Source organism: Drosophila arizonae, chromosome 2 (assembly GCF_054131065.1).
Source record: "Drosophila arizonae isolate 15081-1271.41 chromosome 2, UAZ_ARI_1.0, whole genome shotgun sequence".
NCBI classification, from domain to species: Eukaryota; Metazoa; Arthropoda; class Insecta; order Diptera; family Drosophilidae; genus Drosophila; species Drosophila arizonae.
In genome coordinates, this window is record NC_142922.1 from 23,611,888 (window position 1) to 23,634,325 (window position 22,438).

Below are 22,438 nucleotides of genomic sequence, written 5' to 3' on the forward strand. Positions count from 1 at the left end.
CCAGGCGACGAGAGAAACGTGAATTGCATAAAGTGTAGAGCCAAATAGCCCAAAAATTGCTGACTTTTCTCCGGGTTGCCCTCATTAGAAATCCTCGAACATTTAATGCCAATTGAAGCGGCTCTAAAATGAAATAAAACAAAATTAATGAGCTACATTTCGTGCCTGACAACAACAACAGCAACAACGCCCCATACAAAACAAAAACAACAACGAAATGAGGGAAAAAATAAATTAAATTAAGCGCTTGTTTCTCAAGATTTGGTCCGTGCCTCGCCTTATTCCCAAAGCAGAAGATGTACGTAGATGTACTGCAGCATTTTAGAAAAGTTTCTAGACCAATACGTCTAAAGCACAATTGATTGTAAATAACAAACACACACATACACACACACAGGGGTATACACACATGTAGGCACACACTTGTGTGTTTTAAAAGCAAAGCAAATCGAAAATCGTGACGAGAATGCCTGAGAGCAAGGCTTTGGCTCAGTTTCACTTGCAGGCACATTGAAATTGTCGAAGCCAGCCTTTGGCTTATTTAGCCATATAGATGGCCTTAATTGCACACAAGCTCTCACAGACACGCACACACACACACACACAGAGAATGGTTCCACATTTGATTCAATCAAACGCAGATCCATTGACTCTTCTCTTATCCTCCATTATTAAATGCTCTTTCACATTTAGTGACTTCTTATAATTGGAAATGATTTGCGTTTGCCAAATGTATTTCAGGCAGTAGAAAATTGAAAAAAAAAAAAAATCTTTTTCAATTAATTTGCCAACAGCTCGAGTGCCGTCAGGCAGCCGCAAAATATTTTATTTATTTATATTAAGCCTGGCGGGCCCTCTGGAGTCAAAGTGTCAAAAGAGAGGCAAACAGCTGGGCGGGTCACAGTAGACGGGGCGATGCGAACGGAATGGGAGCCCAAATGTTGTGCTTGAGTGGGAGGAATGTCCCTCCAGAGCAAACAAATCAAGCGCCAGCGAAGTGATGGGCGGAGATGCAGAGGAGGGGCGCATTTTATGTAGATTTTATTTGCAGCAGTCGCGAGTCAAGAAATTCACACAAACAAATTGAAATTTGTATATGTTTTTTATACACCCGTATGCCAAACAAAAACATAAAGGGACTTGTTTGCCTAGCGCCCCACAAATGCTGCCGCAGTATGTGCTTAGCTCCGCACTCAAGAGAGCCCCAATAAAATTGTGAGTGAGTGCGGGAGTGAGAAATGGGTCTATTCTTCAAAAAGCGAATGTCATGTCTTTGTGGACAACTTACATTTGCTACTTCTATTTTCAAGACAACGTAGTAGCTATTTAAGTTAAGTTTTAGTATCTCTATAAAGTTTTATACTAAAATATAGATTATAATTAATAATAAATTTATAAATTTATTACATGCCTGTCAGCCATCCATTTCACTTCCATGTTCTTCATATGATATATTTAAATAGAGCTCAACAAATAGGTAAATAGTTTTTTCCCCTTGATTTACGCACTTGTCCTCCATTATCTCATGATAGACTCATATGGTTTGATTTAATATTGTAATGAATCTTAACTGAAAACAAAGAAAGAGGTATATGAATTTCTCAGATAAATAAAGCATGAGAAGTTCTTGAAATAGAGTATATAAATTTTCGATTCAATCTTGTAGCTGTTTGACTTTTGGAAGTGAAATAGAAAACATATGGCTGTTCGCTTGTTACGTGTCATCTTTTGTTGCTCCCATGGCTTTTTGTTATTTTTTATACATTTTATTTTTATTTACTTTGCGTTGATATAAAATGAAGTAAAATGAAAAATATTTGTGAACATTTTTATGCAAATCAATGGGCAGGGAACGCGCCAAAAGTCACCACAAAGACACAACAGCAAGCGCATAGGGGCGCATAGGGCTAAGGAAGGATGCTCGTAAGAGAGTGGTTGGGGTGGGGTACGGCGAGACGGCGTGTCAAGCGGCCCAGAAATTCATAATATAATTTTGACATGGCGAAAGGACAGCTTGACAGCCGTAAACAGTGAAACATCAAAAAGTTATCGCAAATGCCGCGGCGTATCCTTTGCCGTGCCGTCGCCCAAGGCGCTGCAAGAAAAACAAAAGCGCGAACAATAAAAGGCAAAAAAAAAAAAAGGAGACGCAAACAAGAAAACAGCTCCAGCAGCCAGGACACATGTTCACCAACACCGGCTGACAAGTCATTTTTTTTTTTTTTTTTTTGTTTGTTTATTTTATTTTATTTTTTAACTTTAAAATCAAGGAAAAGTTGCCGTTACTTTTTCCCTTTTCGCTAGCTGTTTTTTGCATTTCCTTTTTTTGCGTTTTCATCGCCAGTGAAATGCATTAAAGTTTTACACAAAAGTTGCTTGTTGGATTTGTTTGTCGCCAAAAGGATGGGCAATGCGAGAGTGAAACGGTGTGCAGTATATATGTACAAGTACAGTTATACATACATATACATATACAATATATAGACATGTAGAAATAAATGTATATATGTATATGTAAACATCAGTATATAAGTAGTAGCAAGTGAAGAGGTTCGGGCTGAGTTCAGAAGGTCGAACTTGCAAACTGACTGTGAAAGTTGCTTTTCCCTTTGTTCGCTGGGATTTTCTTCGGGTATTAGCATTGTTAGCCACATTTTTTGTTGGTGGCCCTGTTATGCTTCATTTTGCCACAAGCGCGAGTGTAACAGAGATAGAGAGTATTCAAGCAGAAGCAATAGAATGGGAAAAGGGTAAAAAAAAAAAAAACAAGCTGAGGAAGTCAAAAGGCGTTCGTGCACTTTTGCGGTTGAAGGCGAGACCAATTTGTAGATGTGAAAAGTTTTAGAATCTGACTCTCTGACTCACTCTCCGGTTACCTCTTCGTTCTGCCATCGCATTTCAAACAGACTGTTAACAAGCAGACACTTTGAATATTTCGCGACTGTGAAGATGGTGCGAAAACTTGAGAATTTTGAGTTGAGAGTAGCTGGCAAAGTAGCTGATAACAGGCGGAAAAGTGAAGATCTCAGCACACCTGTTGGTTGGCTCAGTTGACTATTTGACATGCCGCTCTAATCCTATGCACACAGACACACACGCACATACCCATACACACATACATACACAAAAAAAAACATCGCTTATCCCCAACACATATTAAATTCTATGAGCAAACAACTTGAATATTTTGAGCCACCTTTTGCAGAGTTGGCGGCATTTGCGCTTTCAAAAAAGATCATAATTCATGTTTTACAAAACCAGGATGCAAATACCAGCATACGGCGGCAATTCAATTGAATTACCAAGGTAACAGCACACGCACAGACAGCTGCTATACACAAATATGCACGTATATAAACATATATATATATATGTACGTATATCTATGTATTTGGAGCAAGTCCTGCATACAAAAGCCTCACAAGCTGAATGCACAGCAGCAAAGTCCTTGAATGGAAGATTTAAGATTTTACCAAAACGATAAATTGCGGCAAAAGGTGTCTTTCATTCGTTCAACTATATATATATATATATATATATATATATATATATATATATATATATATATATACATACTATGTTCACATGTATGAGTGTAGTGTGTGCGTGCGTATGTGTGGTTTGTTGGTGTAGATTTGTTTGTCTGATAGCTTGAAAAAAGTGCCGAGAAACCTGATTTTTAACTGGCAAACTGAATAGCGCAGACTTGACTACAAAAGGTTTTGCTCGTATGGCTGCATATGCTGGAAATGAAATGAGATTTCCCTATAGATAACACACAAACACGCACACACACACGCAGACACACAAACACGCAGTTATACTTATATCGCACACACATGAAGCGCTCGCTGTGTCTGGTTGTAGAAATTCTCAATTTGAATGCAAACATGTTGGATTATTATGATTTCCTTCTACCGCTGGCTGTTTTTTTCTTCTGCTGCTTCTTTTTTTTTTAGTTGGTTAACTGTCAGAGATGTGTGTTTATGTGTGTGTGTGTGTGCGAGGTATATATGCAGCAATTTTTTTGTTGCTGTGACAAGTATTAAGTGCAATCAAAAGAAGATTTACCAGCGTCATGAATGAAATATTTGCATCATATGCTGCACACAAGAGGCAACAGTTTTGCCACGTACATATAGCTGCCAGCTGAGTCCTTAGAAACACACCCCCGCATACACAAACACACGCTCACTCACACATACACAGGGTTGTATAGGTATCCTTTATCGCTGCTTGCTTGGTAAGCATAAAACTCATTTGACATGATATTTATGGCACTTTTCGAGCATGGCTAATAGAAAATGTTATCGCATGCACATTGCGCTAGACTTCTCTGCTCCTCTGCACATTGGCGGCAGGAGCCGGAGTCTATCTTGATGCAACCAGGTGAGTTTTAATTATTGATTACGACGCCGTATGTCGTGTGCGATGACAAACAGATGATAAGGCACTGCTGCCAGCGCAAAGTGAAAGGATCTGAACTCATTTTCAATTAAATTTGTTGCTGTTGGTGTTGCTGTTGCTCTTGATGTTGTTGCTGTCGTGTGCTGTGAAAGCTTGACAACAATAACAACAACAACAGCAACAACAATTGTAGCAGCAACATTCGTACATTTGGTTAAATTTTCTCATGACTTTTTTGTAACCTTTCCCACAATTGTTGTTACTATTGTTGTTGCTGTTGTTGCTGTGCACCAAATTGCTTAGACAATTGGGCACAAACAATCGATGCAATGCAACGAGACAATCGCAATTGCAAACAGCCAACCAGCCTTAGTCAAGCCAAGGCAATTCGAGCCAAGCACTGCTTACCAATGTTGCTACAATTTGATTTGGTAGCGCTTGCTACGTTTTCGCATTCGCATTCGCATATTCATGTTGACATAGGCGCATATGCGCATGCATAACAAACGGGAGCTGCCAGCAGCATATGCACCTATGTATCTGGTCTTCGACACCAGCGAGCCTGTGAAATTGAGCTGCATATATGAGCACGATATGAGCCACGTTGCTAGGTTACGTTTACTGTTAGGTGCAGAATGCATTAAATGCATTGATTGATGGATTGATAAGAGATATCAATGGCAAATATCAGCAGCAGTAAAATGGAGAATCATGATTCGCTATTTCTCAGTGTGAGAGCTAGAAATTTTTGGCACTTTTCCGGCTGGCAGCAATAGGTTTACTGAGCTTAAAGTCTATATATTTTACAAAATTTTAATTTTAAATAAGGTATATTTTATATATAAATATAATCATATTGCCATCAAATTTTTTGCTGCTTAAACGAATGTTAATAAAGGATCTTTCATAAGATTTAAAGTCTAGAAACGCAGAATAAGAGAGTGCAAATAATCCGCTTATAGGCATGCGATGTATTTTGCTCATTAAAGTGTATTTAGTGCCTAGGGAGATACAAAATCGATGATTGTAAGAGCTGCCAGCAGCCATCTGCCAGAACTGACAGAGCTGACTGAACTGTGCACTTATCAGCGGTTAATGGCGCAATTGATAATTTTAAAGCAGCTCGCAAGTCAGATGATGTGTAAATGGACTGCATGTGTGTGTGTACGTGTGTTCAGTTTATGGCTGTGCGGCTATCAGCGAGGCACTTTATGGTCGCAGCATGTGAGCGGTTCGTTAAAACGGTAAACGTAAAATTGGCAAAAGGCCGGCTATAAAATCGATGCAGGGCAGCAAAGCTTACAAAATATATACAATGCAAACGGTAAATGTGTATACATATATGTACATGTGAGTTTGTGTACACATGTGTGTGTGTGTGTCCGTGTGTGTTTGTGTGAGCTTGTATATTTATGACCAATTTGGTAGAGTGCTTAAAACTGTAAACAGCGCATTGGCTGCTAGCGCACAAAAGTATGCAAAGTTAAAGCAAACGCGATTGCAAAGGAAACACAACAAACAGCACGCAGACGCATACACACACACACACACACACACATACACACGTACAACCTACAAATATTGCGCATACGTCGCGTTCAAATTTGCATTGTTATCAGACGCTGGCAACGAGGCTGCGGTCGCTGACGCGTCTTGGGGCATGGCCCCACCATGCACCACACTCTGCTGCTGCCAAACAATGAGGCAGGCAGCGAGGCAAACAGCAGCGCTCGACTTGGCAACTGTTTTGGTCCCACTTGGCGTATGCGTAACTTCATATACCAGCCAGCCATTCAGTCAGCACGCGTGTACATGTATGTGCTATAGTGTGTGCGTGTATGTGTGTGTGTGTGCTTGTGCGTGTGCTGCTTTTATGCCGTATGTGTATGCGTTATTAAATTTATTTGACTTGACGTGCGCATACACACTGAAGGCAATGGAGGGGAGACAGACACACAGAGAGCGAGAAAGAGAGAGAGACAGGGAGAGAGAGAGAGAGAAACAAAAAGAGAGGGTGAGCGCGAGGGGGAGTGGAAGTGAGAACAGGCACTGTGGTTGCTAGAGAAACAGAATAACAAGAGAAAGTGACTGGGGAGTGGATGAGATTGTGAGTTGGGATTTTGTAGCGAGCCTCCATGGATTTTGGCCATGAGTAACTCGACACATAAATGTATAACTGTACGCATGCATTTGGCAACTGTTCTGCTGTATGTATCTCTGTCTTCCTCTTTATGTATGTATGTATGAGTGTGTGTGCCTTGCCTTGCCTTTCCTTGCCCATACTCATTTAATATTTAAATTGCTTGCGGTTAAAATATCTCAAATGTGTGTGTGCCTGTGGCAATTTATATTTTAAATTATTAAAACAGACTTATTACATTACACACGATGCATGCATGTGATGTGTAAGGCTGCTTCCATATGGCTATGTGAGTGTTTGCGTGTGTGTATGTGGCTTCTCAGGCTTGACTTGGCACACTCATAACGAATACAGCATACATAAGTCGGGCGATTTGTACATCCTTTGTGGACTTATTTTGGACCAAATTGAATTTCGCATTGTTAACCAAATTCAAGCTGTCTGAATAAAATGAAATTTCACTTCTAATAACAGCAACATCAGCAAAAAACAAAAAAAAACAAAAAAAAAAACAAAAAAAAATAAAAACAAAAACAAGAACAACAACCATTTTTGTATAAAATATGAATTACTTAAATGAAAATATCGAAAAATTTATTTGAATATGTTAACTTTTTGATTTCTATTTAATATTCCGTTTGATTGCATTTCAAATATTTTCATTGCATTGAAAACAATTGCTCATTTGATATTGATAACATTTTATGTTGATTTTTACTAAAGCAATATTTGTATTTATATGATTTATAAATATGTGTAAGCCACAACAACAATTTACTCTTGAATATTTATTCATTCGCATTATAAATATCTTTAATATTTATGAGTACATTTGACACAATACTTTGTGCTACGAATAATTAAAAGTTTTGCCACGCATTTGCATAATGCGAGTATCCTTCAATTTAAAAGTTTCATTTCAACTGTAAGTCGAGTAAGCTGCTTTGGCTGCTGATTGCGGAATACTACTTCAGGCGGGGAGCGAGTATATTTCGTTGTTGCATAAGGAGCTTAAAGCTTACTTCGGATTCAGTATTCTTTGCTCCGGTTGCTATGCGCATAAGGAGCAATCTCTAATTTAATAATAAACCTCATCAAATGCTTATCTGCTATCAGCGCACAACAAATTGCCAACAGGCGCAATCATAAAAAAAACCAAAATCTCAAAGAGGGTAAGAGAAAAATGTGAAGATAATCCCATGTGTGTGAGTGTGTGTGTTTGTGCATGGCACATACGCACTCTGTCGTGACAAATGATGTAAATGCGCTGCCTCCACATGGCGCTATAGAGGGAGATCTACTTTTCATTAGGCGCGAAAATATTAAAGAGCCGACAGCCAGAAATTATTACGTTGGTCGCAGCATGGCCCAGCGAGGCAGGCGAACGTCATCAGCAGGCGATAACAAATTATATCACACATACGCCGCATAGGCTGCACGTGTCATTGAGCAGCTCATCACGAACATTACCGCCGCCATCGCTGCTCTTAACATGCTTATACGAGCTAACAGCCAGCGTTATAGCCACCTCTCATTCTCTCTCTCTCTCTCTTTAGCTGCCGCTCTCTCTTTCTGCTTGTCTGTCTCTCTCTCTCTCTCTCTCTGCTTTGATATGCTTGTCTCTGTTTTGATTGTCAGGCAAAGCTAAGGAACCGCCTAGAGCAACAGCGGCTACTCCTCCCAAGTCTTCGCCTTCGCTTTCTTCATCTTTCCCGAGCATGTGGGCAAGTCAACATTTGATATCGCATTGTTTACAGCTACCGCTGTATGGCCTTAAGCGGTTTATTATATATGTATCAGTTATGTGTATTATGACATTTCCTTTTCCAAGTATATACACAAGTACATAGACTTGTGTATATCTATTTTTTCTTTTTTTTTTTTTTTTTCTTTTGCTCATTGCTTTATCGAACACACACATACACATGCACATATATTAGTATTAAAATAGAAATCAGTTTGGCTATAAAAGCCCAACTTATGTGCCAACTTCACTATGAAAGATTTGTGTTTTTGTGTGGCCTTCAGCCTCTCGAGTTCTCTGCCCGGGACACGGAAGTGGGCGTAATTGCGTTTTTATGCTCGGCATTTGTAGGCCTTCATGTGTTCATTTCCGCACGCAAATAAACACAACGAAACCAGCAGCGAAGCAATCCACAATGTTGGGAATAGGCAGAGTATCATGGCCTACACACGCACACATCGTCAGTTATGTAAACACCCCTGTGTACGTATATCATAAGAGTAACAGGATTCGTCTTGGCACATTGAGTAAATAATTGGAGAACTGAAATGATGAGTAATTTCAGCAGATCGGCATTTCTTACAATACCTATTTGTATTGTTAATCAAATGTAATTAAGCTCACTTTATTTCTTATAATTTAAATGGAAACTGATTTTACGCTTGCTTTTAGAACTGAACTAAGAACTTTCTTTCGGGATCTGCTTTGGTTTCCAGTAGAGATATTTAAATAATGGCATTATAAATGATTCTAATACTCGTAGACCTTAAAGCTCATTTATGCCATACGATTGCAGATAATATTGTATTCAGTTTACACCGAGCTGCAGGCGCTCCTAGTCATGCTTTAACCTGTTCAATTATGGTTGATTATTTATTGTTTAGCGCAGCACAATTTACTCCAGATTGTATCTATACAGTGTGTCAGATAAATATTATACGCATTTTTATTATGCTACGTAATTTCGTATGAAAGGAGTGTTGACAAATGCCTGGAAACGCCTGGAGCTACCCTACGGCAGTTCATAAAACGCTATCCATCGCTGTCTGTGTCGTAGCACAATCATAATCATTAAGCCATTATTGTTGCTGTTATTATTATTTCACTTATACGCCTTCCAATATAAATGGCATGAGCACAACAACAACAGCAACAACGACAACGACAAGAGGACAGCCATAATCAACCACCCACATATACATATATATAAATTGTACAATTTATGGGAGTGGGCATCGTTCGAAAACCACTTTTCAGTGATTTACGTATTTTGCGAGAGCCGTGGTGCTTCTGCCAATGGATTTTCCTTTGCGTTTTCATCGATAAACAACTTGAAATGCAATGCAAAAATATAAATGAATTGCAGAGAGGAGACGGTGAGAGTGAAGTGGGCATACTTGACAGACATTTATCCTCCACGCCCTGTAGCGTCAAGTGTAGCGTCCTGGCATTGCTGCATTGGACCGTGATCTGTTTGTCGGTTTTGAAATCTGATTTTATGGATTTTCATTTCGTTTGACTTTGCGCTGATTTTCAATTGCTTTGCCCAAGCACTCCTTCTTATCGTGCCGGTTCTTTTTTAATAATAAATGCGGAGACAACCCAGACTTGGCGAGGAATACTCACCTAACCGTCTCTGTCTCTGCACCCCTGCGTGTTTGCTGACTGTGTGGCTAGCTAGCCATGAGTATCCTGGCAAGGACTTGCACATTGTTTGTCTTTCATTTCTGTGTGTCTGCGTATGTGTGTGTGTGTGTGCACAATCGGTAAGTTCTTGGCTCTTTTTTATGAAATATTTATGCCAAGCTTTGGTCAACAGTGAAATTGATTTCAGCCGTTCAATAGCCATTAGCCAAACACCCACACACAGCAGAGTGTGTGTGTGTCTGTGCACCACCACCATGTCTGGCAATGCCACCGTTCGAGCATGTTGACATGCCCAAACAATTAAAGTTATGACCACCGGCGCACATGAAAAGCATGAATACATCAGCTCGAAATTTCATTATGTTTAATGTGCGCCTACTCACCACTCCCACTCATTTCACATTTTGCAATAATTTCTGATCAATTAATTGCTGTTAAATGTTCATCCAGTTGCATTGTGGTCGCTCCCCTGTGTGCGTTTATTCAGAGAGCCGACCAGGCCAGGCTATTATCATTAATATTATCAATATTACCAGCTTTTCATCAGCATTGCAGGCGGCCAGCAAACAACATCATTATCTCAATAAAGTTATCCGCAAAAATGATGAAAGTACTTGTATTTAAATTTTAATAATTTGTAATATGATTGCAGCTGTGGCTGTTATTGTTCTTGTTGTTGTTGCTGTTGCAACTGCTGCATTTTTAAGCGCATTCTTTATCAAATAAAACAACAACAGCAAATATGTTGTCTTTGCTCGGAATGTAAACAGCAATTAAAATGCATATCAATTGTTGCAAAGCGTTTGCAATTTCAATAGTTTTAATTAACTGCATAATTATGCTTAAAGACAATACGCAAAGAGATGCTCATAACATTATGAATATATCAAATTAAAAAAGAATACACAAACACGGCTTAATGGCATTTGTCAGGTATTTTTGTATACGTAACGCAGTTACATAAATATTTATTGCGTTAATTAAATAAAATTGAAAGCTAGGTGTTAGCCACTTGACCTAAAGGATTAGCAAAAGTATTGCCCTTATTAATAAATGGAATTAAGGTAGCATTAATTCAGGCAGACTGTTATCAGCCTGCCAAATGATAACAATTAGTTTATGCGAGGCGAATGCGATTTATCATTTTGTCAAATGCAGCCAGGGAAATTAGCTAAGCCCAACAGTTGGTTAAATCAATTGGAAACAAAAAGAAGTCCCATTTTGGCAGTTGAACGAAATTGGTTACGCCAGCACGCCCACTCAATCACCCACACACTAATAGACACACACACATAGTGAAACAGTCGTACAGCTAGAGTTGTTTATTAAAAAAATCATTTTTCATTGCCATAAACACACACTCTTGAGGAGCCTAGGCAGTGAGCAGGTGGAGGCGGAACGAATGCACGACACTGCCAGGACACGCACATGACAGTCATCAGTCAGTTGGTTAACTCGTAGCTGTTCCTGCTGCTCCTGCTGCTCCTGCTGCTCGCTTAAGTGTTTGCTCGAGCTTTACTCGCGCACTGTGACCATAATCTGCCACAGGCACTTGCTCAGCGACACTTTAACAGTATTAAAAACAACAGCAACGACGAAGAAGAAGAAGCAGACAATGGCAGAGGCAGAGACAGGAAGCAGCAGACGGACGGGAGGAAGATAGTCATATAAATAAACATGCGACTGGGACGGAGTGAAACTGTATGTCCTTGCATAGCCTGATAAATGATGTTGCGACAATAATTAATTATACGACGAGTGTGACGGTAGCAGCGGCGGCCAGAAGCAGAGGCATGTGTAAAGCGAGCACCGGCCGCAGATAGGTCAACTGTAGGCGGGAGTAGTTTGCACCGCAAGTATGTCAATTTAATTTACGCGGTATTTTCCAGGGTGGCAGGAGGAGAGCTGAATAGACCACCGGCCGCAGCAGCCACAAAATGATGCCTCAAAGATTTTAGTTTATATTTAAAGTGCATATACTATTCAATTGTGTGTGTGTGTGTGTGTGTGTTGTCAGCATGTGAGAGTGTTTGAGTTTTGCGGCTGACACTTTGCTGTGTGCATTTTATGTCAAAGCATGTTAGAGTCGAATCAACATACACTCTCTCTCTCTCTCACTCTCTCTCCCTCCTTCACTCTGTCTCTTGCTCTCTTTATTTTTCTGTACCTTGGCATAGCTGAGAGGCCTGCAGGCGAGCAATTAAATTGCCATTTGAGTTATGCCAGCAAGTGCAGCTGTGTGTATGTTGGTATGTGCATGATTTAGACATTTCAATTTGCATGTGTTAACATGCAATGCAAAAAGGATTCGATTCTTATCGTTCGCCCACTCGCTAACTCACTGGCAATGCCAAAGGCCAACTGCCAACTGGCAATGGGTAACTAGCAACTGGTCCTTGCTCCTTGGTTGATCCTAGCCAAATAACTGCCAACTGCTAGGCAGCCCCGATACAAAGTGTTTTCCAAGCGCTTTGCTCGCTATTTTCTTTCTTTCATTCTTTTCTTTTGCCATTCCTGCTTGCATTTCGCATTTCGGTTGAGGTTTATTATGGTGCAACTTTCCACACTTGCATGCCATGTGCCAGGATACCAACGAACCATTCACTGCCTGCATTCACTGCCCTCCCGCCCTCACCGTTGAGCTCCACACCAACAAATATACGACTACATATGCCACAGCAGGGGTTGCCACAACCACTCGCCAAGCACCTTCTTTATGTGGAAATTTGAATATCCTGCGGTAATTTCCACTATTTTTAGTACTTTGTTGCCCTTTTGAACTGTCAGTAGTACTATGGAGCTTACATATGCATACATTGTACATGTGGGGGCATGTGTGTGTGTGTGTGTGTGTGTGTGTGAAGGGCAGAGCTTAGGTAACGCCTTGGGAGTTAAGTGCCCAACACTTGCACCACCAAACTGCGCTGCGCTGCGCATCTTTTGTGGCATTTGCAGAGCTCCAGTCAACTTTCAACTTACTCCAAATGGGGGTCCTCCTGTGTGTATGTGTGCGTGTGTGTCTGCGGCAAATGAGGCAAGGTTTCGCTTATATTGTACCCCTTTATATGCATGCTAGCTGGCTGAGTTACATTTTATAGATTTTTTTCATATGCGACAAATTGCAGCAAAAGGTTGACTACAAATGTCGTAAATATTTTACATAGCTTTTATTTTTACCATATCTATTTATATATACCTTTACTACCTTACTTTAACTACAAAACTATAAACATCTCAGTTGAAAAGCTAAAGCTAACCTCTGTTAAAAAAATAAAATTGTAGCATAAGCTTTAGATGATTATTAACAAATGTTTAAGGTAAATAAAGTTAATAAAAAATAAATACAAAAATAATATACATATGCACACACATATATATATATTTGTACAAAAGTATTCAGTTTATGCTAAAAAAAAAAAAATAATAAAAACATAAAAATAAAATAAATATAAATTTATTTACTTTATGTCCTGCAGAATCGAACAGATCAAAAAAAAAAATATTTTTACTGAAATATAAACAAATATTTCTCATGCAAATCTTTCAGTCGTGAACAAAGTATCAAAGTATAAGTATTTAAATCGCTTTAGTTTTGACAAAGTTATTGAAGTGAAAATATTCCAGCTTGTTTTGTTAAAAGCCAACTTGACGTGAAACGTGAAACTTGGCAAAGTTTCATAACTTTGATGTGGATTTTTGGTAGTGTTCCATTTGCGAAACCTAACAACAGCTAATCATCTAGCTCTCTCGCACACACAACCAACATAGACACACACACATTCGCACGCTCGTGCATGGACGCAATTAGAAGGTTTTTGGTGGTCGGAACGTTCGTTTGTTGATTGAGAAATTAGCCAAGTCGTGGAACTCATCGAGGGCTCAGGTCTTTTGCGCCGTTACAGCGTACAAAGGCCAAACTGTATTATGGCTATGACTGTGTATATGCATAAGTGTGTGTGTGTGTGTGATGGGAATGTTGGCATTGCGTGTGCGTCGATTTGCTCATTTGCAGCGCATTGCCAGCTGGATAGAATTTTAGTGGGCAAATGTAGCCCCTCTAAGCCGGCAGATGCCAACTTTTGCGAGTGTATTTGTGTGCGTGTGTGTGTGTGTGTATGTTTGAGTGTGTGCGTGACAATTGTTAGTAGAGAGTTTAGCAAAAGTTTTGGCGTTTTGCCACGAACTGTGCACTTCATAATTTTGGCCTGGTCTTCACGTGCAGCTAGCCATTTCAGCTTAGGCCTAATCGACACTTTGGCTAACAAATTTGTGAGTGTATGCGCGTGTGTGTGTGCTTGTTGGCCACATTGATGAAGTTGATCGTTTAGTTTATGCGTCAAGTGCGTGCTCTGCATGCCAAACAAAAAGCAGAAGAAAATTCAGATGAAAATTGAGCCATGTTGCAGCAGAAAAGAACGCGAAACGTTCCATCTGCTAGCCGCACATTAACCTCAAATCGAATGGGTCAAAACGCATAGCGAGCAGCCAACGTGGTCATCCAGCTTCACGTGTAAGCAACAGCCAAGCTCGTGTCCAATTATGGTCAACTTCGTTGGGTCAACAGCGAGCGGGTCATTTGGGCCAACTACACATAGTTTGCGGCGCAGCGGGGCCAATGACTGAGGCGCGGCAGCTTATATACTAAAAATAAATGAAGACATTAGCGACGCTCAAATGACATGTTATCGACTTTGTGGCAAGCGGGACGAGCGGCTGCCGCAGGGGCCAACCGTTAGGTAGCTAACACCCAAGCCAAAACCAAGCCCAGTCCCAGAGCTATTCAGTCGTCCCCGCTGCTTTGCAATGGCCCATTCTAGATCATAAACACACAACAATAATGCGCAACCTTCTGCTAGGGATGGAGTTTTGTTATTCTCCCTCTCTATCTAACTGTCTGTCTCTCTCTCTCTCTCTCTTGCTATCTCTCTCTGCCTGTCTGTCGTTATTTTGTGCCTTTTTAAAGCGCTCGTTTTAGCGCGCTTTAGATTCTAGACTATGATACAGAAACATGCAAACTTCCGGAGCAGAGGGCGGAAGTGCAGAAGCGACAGCACACACACACTGGCGCACATGCACACACACACAGAAAGGCATACACCCGCACACGGAGGCACACATGAAAAAGCCATTAACTTGCCCATACACATGTATTTTGTGCAAAGATTGAAGCAACGGATTTGGCCATTTTTTTTTTTTTTTTTTTTTAGTATGTGTTTCGCGATAAATTTTCATTTTGCCGGGCTGCGCTTTTTCGTCTCGCCCACCTCATGGCCAGGCATCAGGCATCAGCAGCGTGCAGCAGAAGCTACCGACACGCACGTAAATATTTTAACAGGCAGACCAGATTGAAGGGAGGCGGTGCATGGGGCGGGGCCGAGCGAAGGCGTGTCAATATATAGCCAAATGGCGCCATTACAACTACAGACTGCAGCAAAATGCAAATCAAGTTCTTTACCCTCGACTCGGGCAGCGATCCCAGCACTCAATCAATGCACAAGCCCCCATCAATTAAAGGTCATTTACATGTCAATGCAGTCAACTGCAAACCGCACAGAATGGGACCACAATATATGCACACGTAATGCCACAAACTTGACTCCTTGGTAATTGAAGCCCGTCATACCGTCGTAGCGTCGTAGCGTCACGTCAGCCTTTCGACTTGTTCTTGAATTTCCAGCTAACGGCACTTGCATGAGTTCCCAGCCAGGCGAAGCCCAAGACTTTTCCTCTTTTCCACTCTTTGGCCAAATTTCATTTGTTGTTGGCCAAAATAGTTTGCAGTTTGTAATTTTTACAGCGCTGTAATTTGTTAAGTGCCAAGGCCCGCGCATTTTTGTTTTTTTTTTTTTTTTTACATTTTGTTTACGGCCATTTCAGCTCTTCGCTTTACATATTTTGTTCATTTCGGCAATTGTTTTGGGCTTAGTTTGGTTTTGTTTTTTGCGCACTTCAAATTAAGTCATTAAAGGCACGAGCAAATTATATGCAATGCAACAGAAAACATCAGCAATCTGCATAGAGAAAGTAAATAACAGTTTGAGTAGAACTAAAACCCAGAAAAACAATCGACTAGCTGAGCTGACTTTAATATAATTACATCTGAATTGCTTTTACTTTTTACTGTACATGTGTGTGAGAGAGAGAGAGAGAGAGGGAGAGAGGGAGAAAGACAGCAAGAGTCTACGATTATTTATATGTTGCCATTGAAGACGAGATTACAGACTTGGGGCAGCTTGACATGGAATTTATTGAAAAATATCAATTTGCACACAATCATTAATCACTTACTCCTCTGTAAACATTTTTATTAAATTTCATTCTTATGTTAACTTTATTAAAAACTTGGCTCCATATTTCAAAGCTATTCTATGTGATTGTAAAGCCGAGTGAAAGAAAATGCATTAAGTCTTACCGAGTGAAAGAAAATGCATTAAGTCTTACCTACGCTTGCTTAAAGAATCTTTAAATTTCAAGTTGCGTTCGCTTTAGTTGAAGTTTCAGCTGAACTTTAGTTATTAAGCATAAATGCAAAGCTGACAATAGCGCATTCCTTTCTCTCTCTCTCTCTCTCTCGCACACACACAAGCGCACACAAACACAATAAGAAATAAATGAGCAAAAGAGCATTTCGCGAGTCTCGACTGCAAAATTTCAGTTGCGCATTCAACTGATTTGCATATTTGTCATAGTTTGTTGTCATTGTTCTGGCCTACTGCCTGCTACACCCGCTTTCACGTCTGTTGCACCACGGCACCACGGCACCACTGCACCACCCACTCAATTTATGTGTTGCATTGTTTATGACAGCTTTATCGCAAGTTAATGACATGCAACTGTGATTTATGTGGCCGCTGCAAATATGCCAGACAAAATGTCGCCCAGTTGTCGTTCGAGCGACGAGCAACGCCACTAGTCGTCGCTAGAGGGCGCTAATGAGCTTTGCTCTAGCCGAAACTACTTGATAACTTTTCCATTTAAAGTTTATATTAATTTGCGTAACTGTTCATTTTTTCGTTTTGTCTTTTTTTTTTTTTTTTGGCCAGCTGCAACTGACAATAAATTTGTTGGCTTTTTTTGCTCTCAAACAAATTTTGCAAGCATGACAGTTGACATTTATGCAGAATTGTTTGTCATGCCGCTGTCTGCACCGCCCACTTCCAAGCACCTCCAACCCCTCAGCAGACCCCAGTCGCTCTAGCCAGCCAACGCATCTGTATTGGAGTCCTTGTTTGTTGTCCTGCCTGCCCGACCGATGCTGGCGACGTAATTTTTATAATGAGAAATTGTCGGCACATAAAATGAAGTCCACACGATGACAGCTGACAATGCGCGAGTGATGCCCCAACCTCCTCGCGATGTCGCGCCCTGCCACGCTACACCTCCCCCTCCCCTCAAAGCCCACAGCACAAACTGAAGCCCCGCTGCCAACAATGGCTGTTAATTTAAAGCTCTTGCAAATTTCCGCGTCAGTTGCCCGGCGCCTGTTGTTGCTTTTGTACATAATGAGTACGCGGCGTTCGCAAGCTCTGAGATGCCCATGTCCAATAGACTCTAAGAGGGTATACGGAATGGCTAGATAGATAATGAAATCTATTGTGCAAACGCAATAATACTTTATTCGAAAATCTCTAAAATTCATTTGAAATCCTCATTTTCGGAATAATCAAACATAAACTTGAGTCATTAGATAGGATTTAATTTCATTTTGGCAAAGTTAAGGTATCTCCTGGGCGTGCACCTTTCACAACTTCTCTCTCCCGTTTCCCTCCTCCCACTGAAGCGGTCAGGCCTGTATTTATGTGCCAACTTTGTTGATTACAAAGAGTAGCGCAAAATACAGAGCAGCAGCGGAAAGGCGAGTAAACAAAAAAGTTTGTTCTTTCTTGCCCGTTTGCCGATCTCGTATTTTGTGTCCAGCTAGCGTCTTCTCTGACATTTACTTTATTCTTTTCTTCTTTTTTTCTTTTGCTTTCTTTTCTTGAAGTAGGTTAAAATAAAGTAAAATCTTTCAAGGTTCGATGCGCAGAACTTTGCCGCTGTCGCTTAAGTACATAAACAAAGGTCAAGTGAACGGTTTATGTACCTGTACGAACAGCTATATGACTATATGGGCATTATAAAAACGCGATTCTTGCGTGCCTATATTCAGGGCATACATTTCTTCTTTTCGGCTTGACGTTTTTGCTTTTTCCTTTTATTTTGAGGTCAGTCATATATTTCAATTAAAGTTGAACATGCAAAGCAGAAAGGGAACAAACATTAACTGGCCAAAAGAATTTTTCGGCCTTAAATTAAACGGAGCTGTCAAAAAAAAAAAAAAAAAAAAAATTCTGCGCCAAGTTCTTCATGTGCTGGCTGTGAGGTCAGGGGCTCAGCTCATGCGTGAGCTAATGAAAAATGATTTATATGCGAGCCGCTGAAATGCCTTTGCGAGGGCTTCTTATGCGTGCGACTAACTTACTGACTTTGTGGCAAAGGCCCAATGCCGCACAAAGCGTAATTAACACGCTGCACAACTGTGGCTAACACCAACACCGACAACAACAACAACAATAACAACAGTTGGTGTAAGAGAATGCATAAAGAAGCTTTTGTTGGTTCAATGCGCCCACTGCGGCTGCCAAGTTGATTAGAAAAGAAATGCAAAACCCAAGCAAAAAGAGTGTAAAAAAACAAACTAGTTTTTATAATGGAAAATCGAACCAGCAACAGTAGAAGCAACAACAACAACAGCAACAACGGCGAGTACATTAGAACACCCACTCCTGTTGAGTGCAGTTAGAAAGCAAAGCTCTAAAGCTGTAACAAAGCCAATTGTGTTTTGTAGTTGCTCTGGCAGCCGTACTATGAGCAATGCATAAACCAAAAGGCAGTCAAGCACAAAGCATGCACATGCAGCTAGCTGACACACACACACACACATACACTTGCCCCCAAAAAACAGATACATAGATATAGATATACAAAAAAATACGGCACACGTATGTAATTACAGCAATTTTTTGCTGTTTATAAATATTCAAGCAGAAGTAAATAGAAGTAGCGCATAAAGAGCCAAAGAAACAAGCTAATGTGGGTTAGGCGTGTAGGGATGGGAGTGAGGAGGTAGCAGTAGGACTAGCATGCATCCGGCAGATGCGCTTAAACATGTTACTCCCCAACATACGGCCATGCCATAGAAAATAATATATAAAATGGGGTAGCCGGGAATGCTAAAATGCCACACAAAAGGCGCACAAAGCAGTCCACAAGCTGCATGAATGCAGACAGAGAACCCAAATGCATAGACGCAAATAAATTAGCAACTAAACTAAAAACAAAGCAAAGTGGCTGCAAACGACGGGTAATGCGGTGGTGCAACGGGCGGGGCTGTTGCATTCAGCACAAGTAGGAAGTGAAAAAAAGAGGAGAGAAGCCAACGACTGCAATGAAATTATAAAAAATATACAGGGCGCGTGCGGGCATAGAATACACACACTCCCGCATACAGACACACACTCACACACTCACACAAAACACACATTAAATTGTTAATAATATTGTGTGGAAGTGGGGGCGCTGGGTTTGTGAGTGGTGCAGGCAGTGTATGCATCTGGTGTCTGTGGCCCGGCAACGCATTTGCACATTTCATTATTAAAGTGAAAAGATATGCATGCGATTTTAGCACCGCACCAGAGATACTCTTGGCACAAAGGCTTGGTATAATGTTGGCTTGGGTCATTCTATTAGTCGCAAGACCTTGCGGCAGAGCATAAGATGTGGCTTTAGAAATTATGCATGCCGACTTTTATTAACATCCATCCATGGAGACTTGCAGCTAAACAGCGCTCATTATGCGGCTCCACAGTGTGTCTATAAAAATTAACATGCTGCTGCCTTTGTCTTGCTCTTCTAATTTTTTATACCCTGAACCCATTGAAAATGGGAAATCAGGGTATAATGGTTTTGTTAAAAGTATGTAACAGGCAGAAGGAGGCGTGGCAGACCCCACAAAGTATATATATTCTTGATCAGGGCGACGAGCTGAGTTGATTTGGCCCTGTCCGTCTGTCTGTCCGTCCGTCCGTCCGTCCGTCCGTCCGTCCGTCCGTCCGTATGTATGAACGCGTCGATTTCAGAAGATATAAGAGCTAGAGACTTCAAATTTTTTTTAAAATGTCCGTAATTACAGCGCGCATATCAAGTTTATCATTAAAAATCGATAACTCATCCCGATCTTTTTTTTATCGATAAAAAACCTTATCGAAAACCAGTTATAAAATTATATCTTCTACACCCTTATTGCTAGAGTCTCCAAATTTTTAATGTATGCTTATATGCAATTTATACAATTTCGGTTTTTGTTAAAATTTACCCCCCACCCTTAAATTCACCCCCTCACCCTCACTTTTGTAAAAAGCGTATTTCAAATACTAGAGACTCGGGCTTTGGAATATACACACATATTCACCATATGATTACGCTCTAAAAGTTTCATTAAGATCGTATGTCTGCAAAAGAAATTATTTAACAAATAAATTCTCTCAAGCGCAGTCGCTGCTTACTGCGCAGTTAGCAGAGCGCAGTCTTATGCGTGCGTGTGGATGCATGTGTATGTATGTGTGCATAAAAGAAGTGCAGAATGATTAGAATATCAGCTTGGAGGGTTCAGGGTATCTCCTAGTCGAGCAGTCTCGACTGGAGCTTTCATACTTGTTTTCATTTCTGCTTTTTATTTTTTTGTTTCGCCCGCTTCTGGTTTTTGTTTCGCGCTAAAGAACCAAAATTGCCGCACAAAACACGAGGCTTTTGTTGTCGGTCTGCCACTTGAGTGATTTTCAATATGAAAATGCATGCGAAGGGAGCTGACAGAACAGACAGCACAGCGAAAGGCTGCCAGCCAGACAGACGATTGGGGCGCGGTGCCAAGTGGGCGGGCGTCGCTGCATGCATCGCTGAATTCGAGCTGCAACATCGTGTGGCAACAAAGGCAGCAGCAATGCACTGCGGTTTACAGGCCAAACAAGTGCCACACACACACACACACACACACACACACAGACAGGCAATACGTGTTGTGTGTATAGAATAACATGTCATGCTGTCCATCTGTCCATAAGCAAACTGTTATGTATGGCGGACTTTATTAATTGCTGAAAATAAGCCTCTGAATGCTGGCTGGCATTTGTTCTGTTGTCGGCAGACAGCTTAAACAAAATGCATTTTTTATCCATTAAAACACTCTAATTTTGAATAAACATGCAACGTGATGTGGCAACTACATTAATGCCAGCATGAATGCCCCAGCATTGTAGTAAATGAATGTACCAAGCAGATCTATGGATTCGAATATAAATGGTCGAGCACTGACTCATGTTTTTTAAAAAGATTTTTCTCTTGATTTTAGGAATTTCATTTTATTTTACCTTTTATATGTTTATTAAGAATAAATCTTACTGCCCCATCGTATTTAAGAGAACTTAGTGAAACAGGGGTCGCATTCCAAGCCTTCTTCTAATTGCCAGCTCGTAGCTTATGTTGCTCCATGCCTAAGTCCTAAATTTTCAACTGGCAAGCAATTAGAGCTTTGCCTTAAATAAACACACTCAGAAGAAACAACTTTGGGTGAAGTGTGCGTAAAAAGCATGCAAAATGCTGGCCAGTCCAATTTATATGTACATAACAAAATAAACAAAAACCAAGCTGATTTTATATTTATGAATAGCCTAAAAAAATGTATGTACATATATATGTATATATTCAAATTGATGCAGCAGACGAAATTGGATTTGCAAACAAGGCACAACCAAAAAATTTACACAGCTTGACCTCTTTTCGCCTCTCAAAGAGAGTGAGAGAGAGAGAGAGAAAGATGATAAATTTGTTATTTATCTGAAAGAGTTTTCTTGCATTGTTTCTGCGAGCAGCTCAAACTCTTGCGGCACATTCGAATGCAAAAATTCAAACAGAATTACAACAAACAGCTAACGGAAATACTTTTAATTGAGTTGGTTATTTATGCAAGAGTTTCTACAAAACAATCGGATTGATTTGCAAAAAAAAAAATGCTAGAGCATAAATACTTGTTGTTGGTGTTTCGTTCAGCTTAATTAATAAACAGATGTTAGAGATAAAATGTTTTTGTTTTTTTTTTCTTCTCTCTTTTGTAAGCATAACTTGATAAGCTCTTTTTTTCTGCATTCCTTATTGCCCTGCGGTTCGTCCTTCTGCTGCACACGCACTTGACTTGCAAATGCAATTTACACATGCATTACCCTGCAAAGACCTTAATTAAATTAAACCGCACACACACCCTTATGAATAGACATTAGGTATGCGTTAAAATTTAAGTGGCTTACATGAGCGTGTCATGTACACACACTTGAGCAGAGTAGCCGGGGCGATGCCTTATTTGCCACTTTTGCATATGTATGACATAATTAGTGCTAGAATTAAACACTCACACATACTCGCACACATACGAAGACAGCAAACCACTTGTGACTCGAAAGTGGCAAAGC

The 22,438-nt window shown here is 40.4% G+C and overlaps 1 protein-coding gene across 2 annotated transcripts in view; it reads left to right on the forward strand.

The window, feature by feature from the left end:
• Tl (toll like receptor) overlaps positions 1-22,438 on the forward strand; it is a 50,937-nt gene that overhangs the window by 8,944 nt on the left and 19,555 nt on the right. The gene's annotated exons all lie outside the window — the stretch shown is intronic.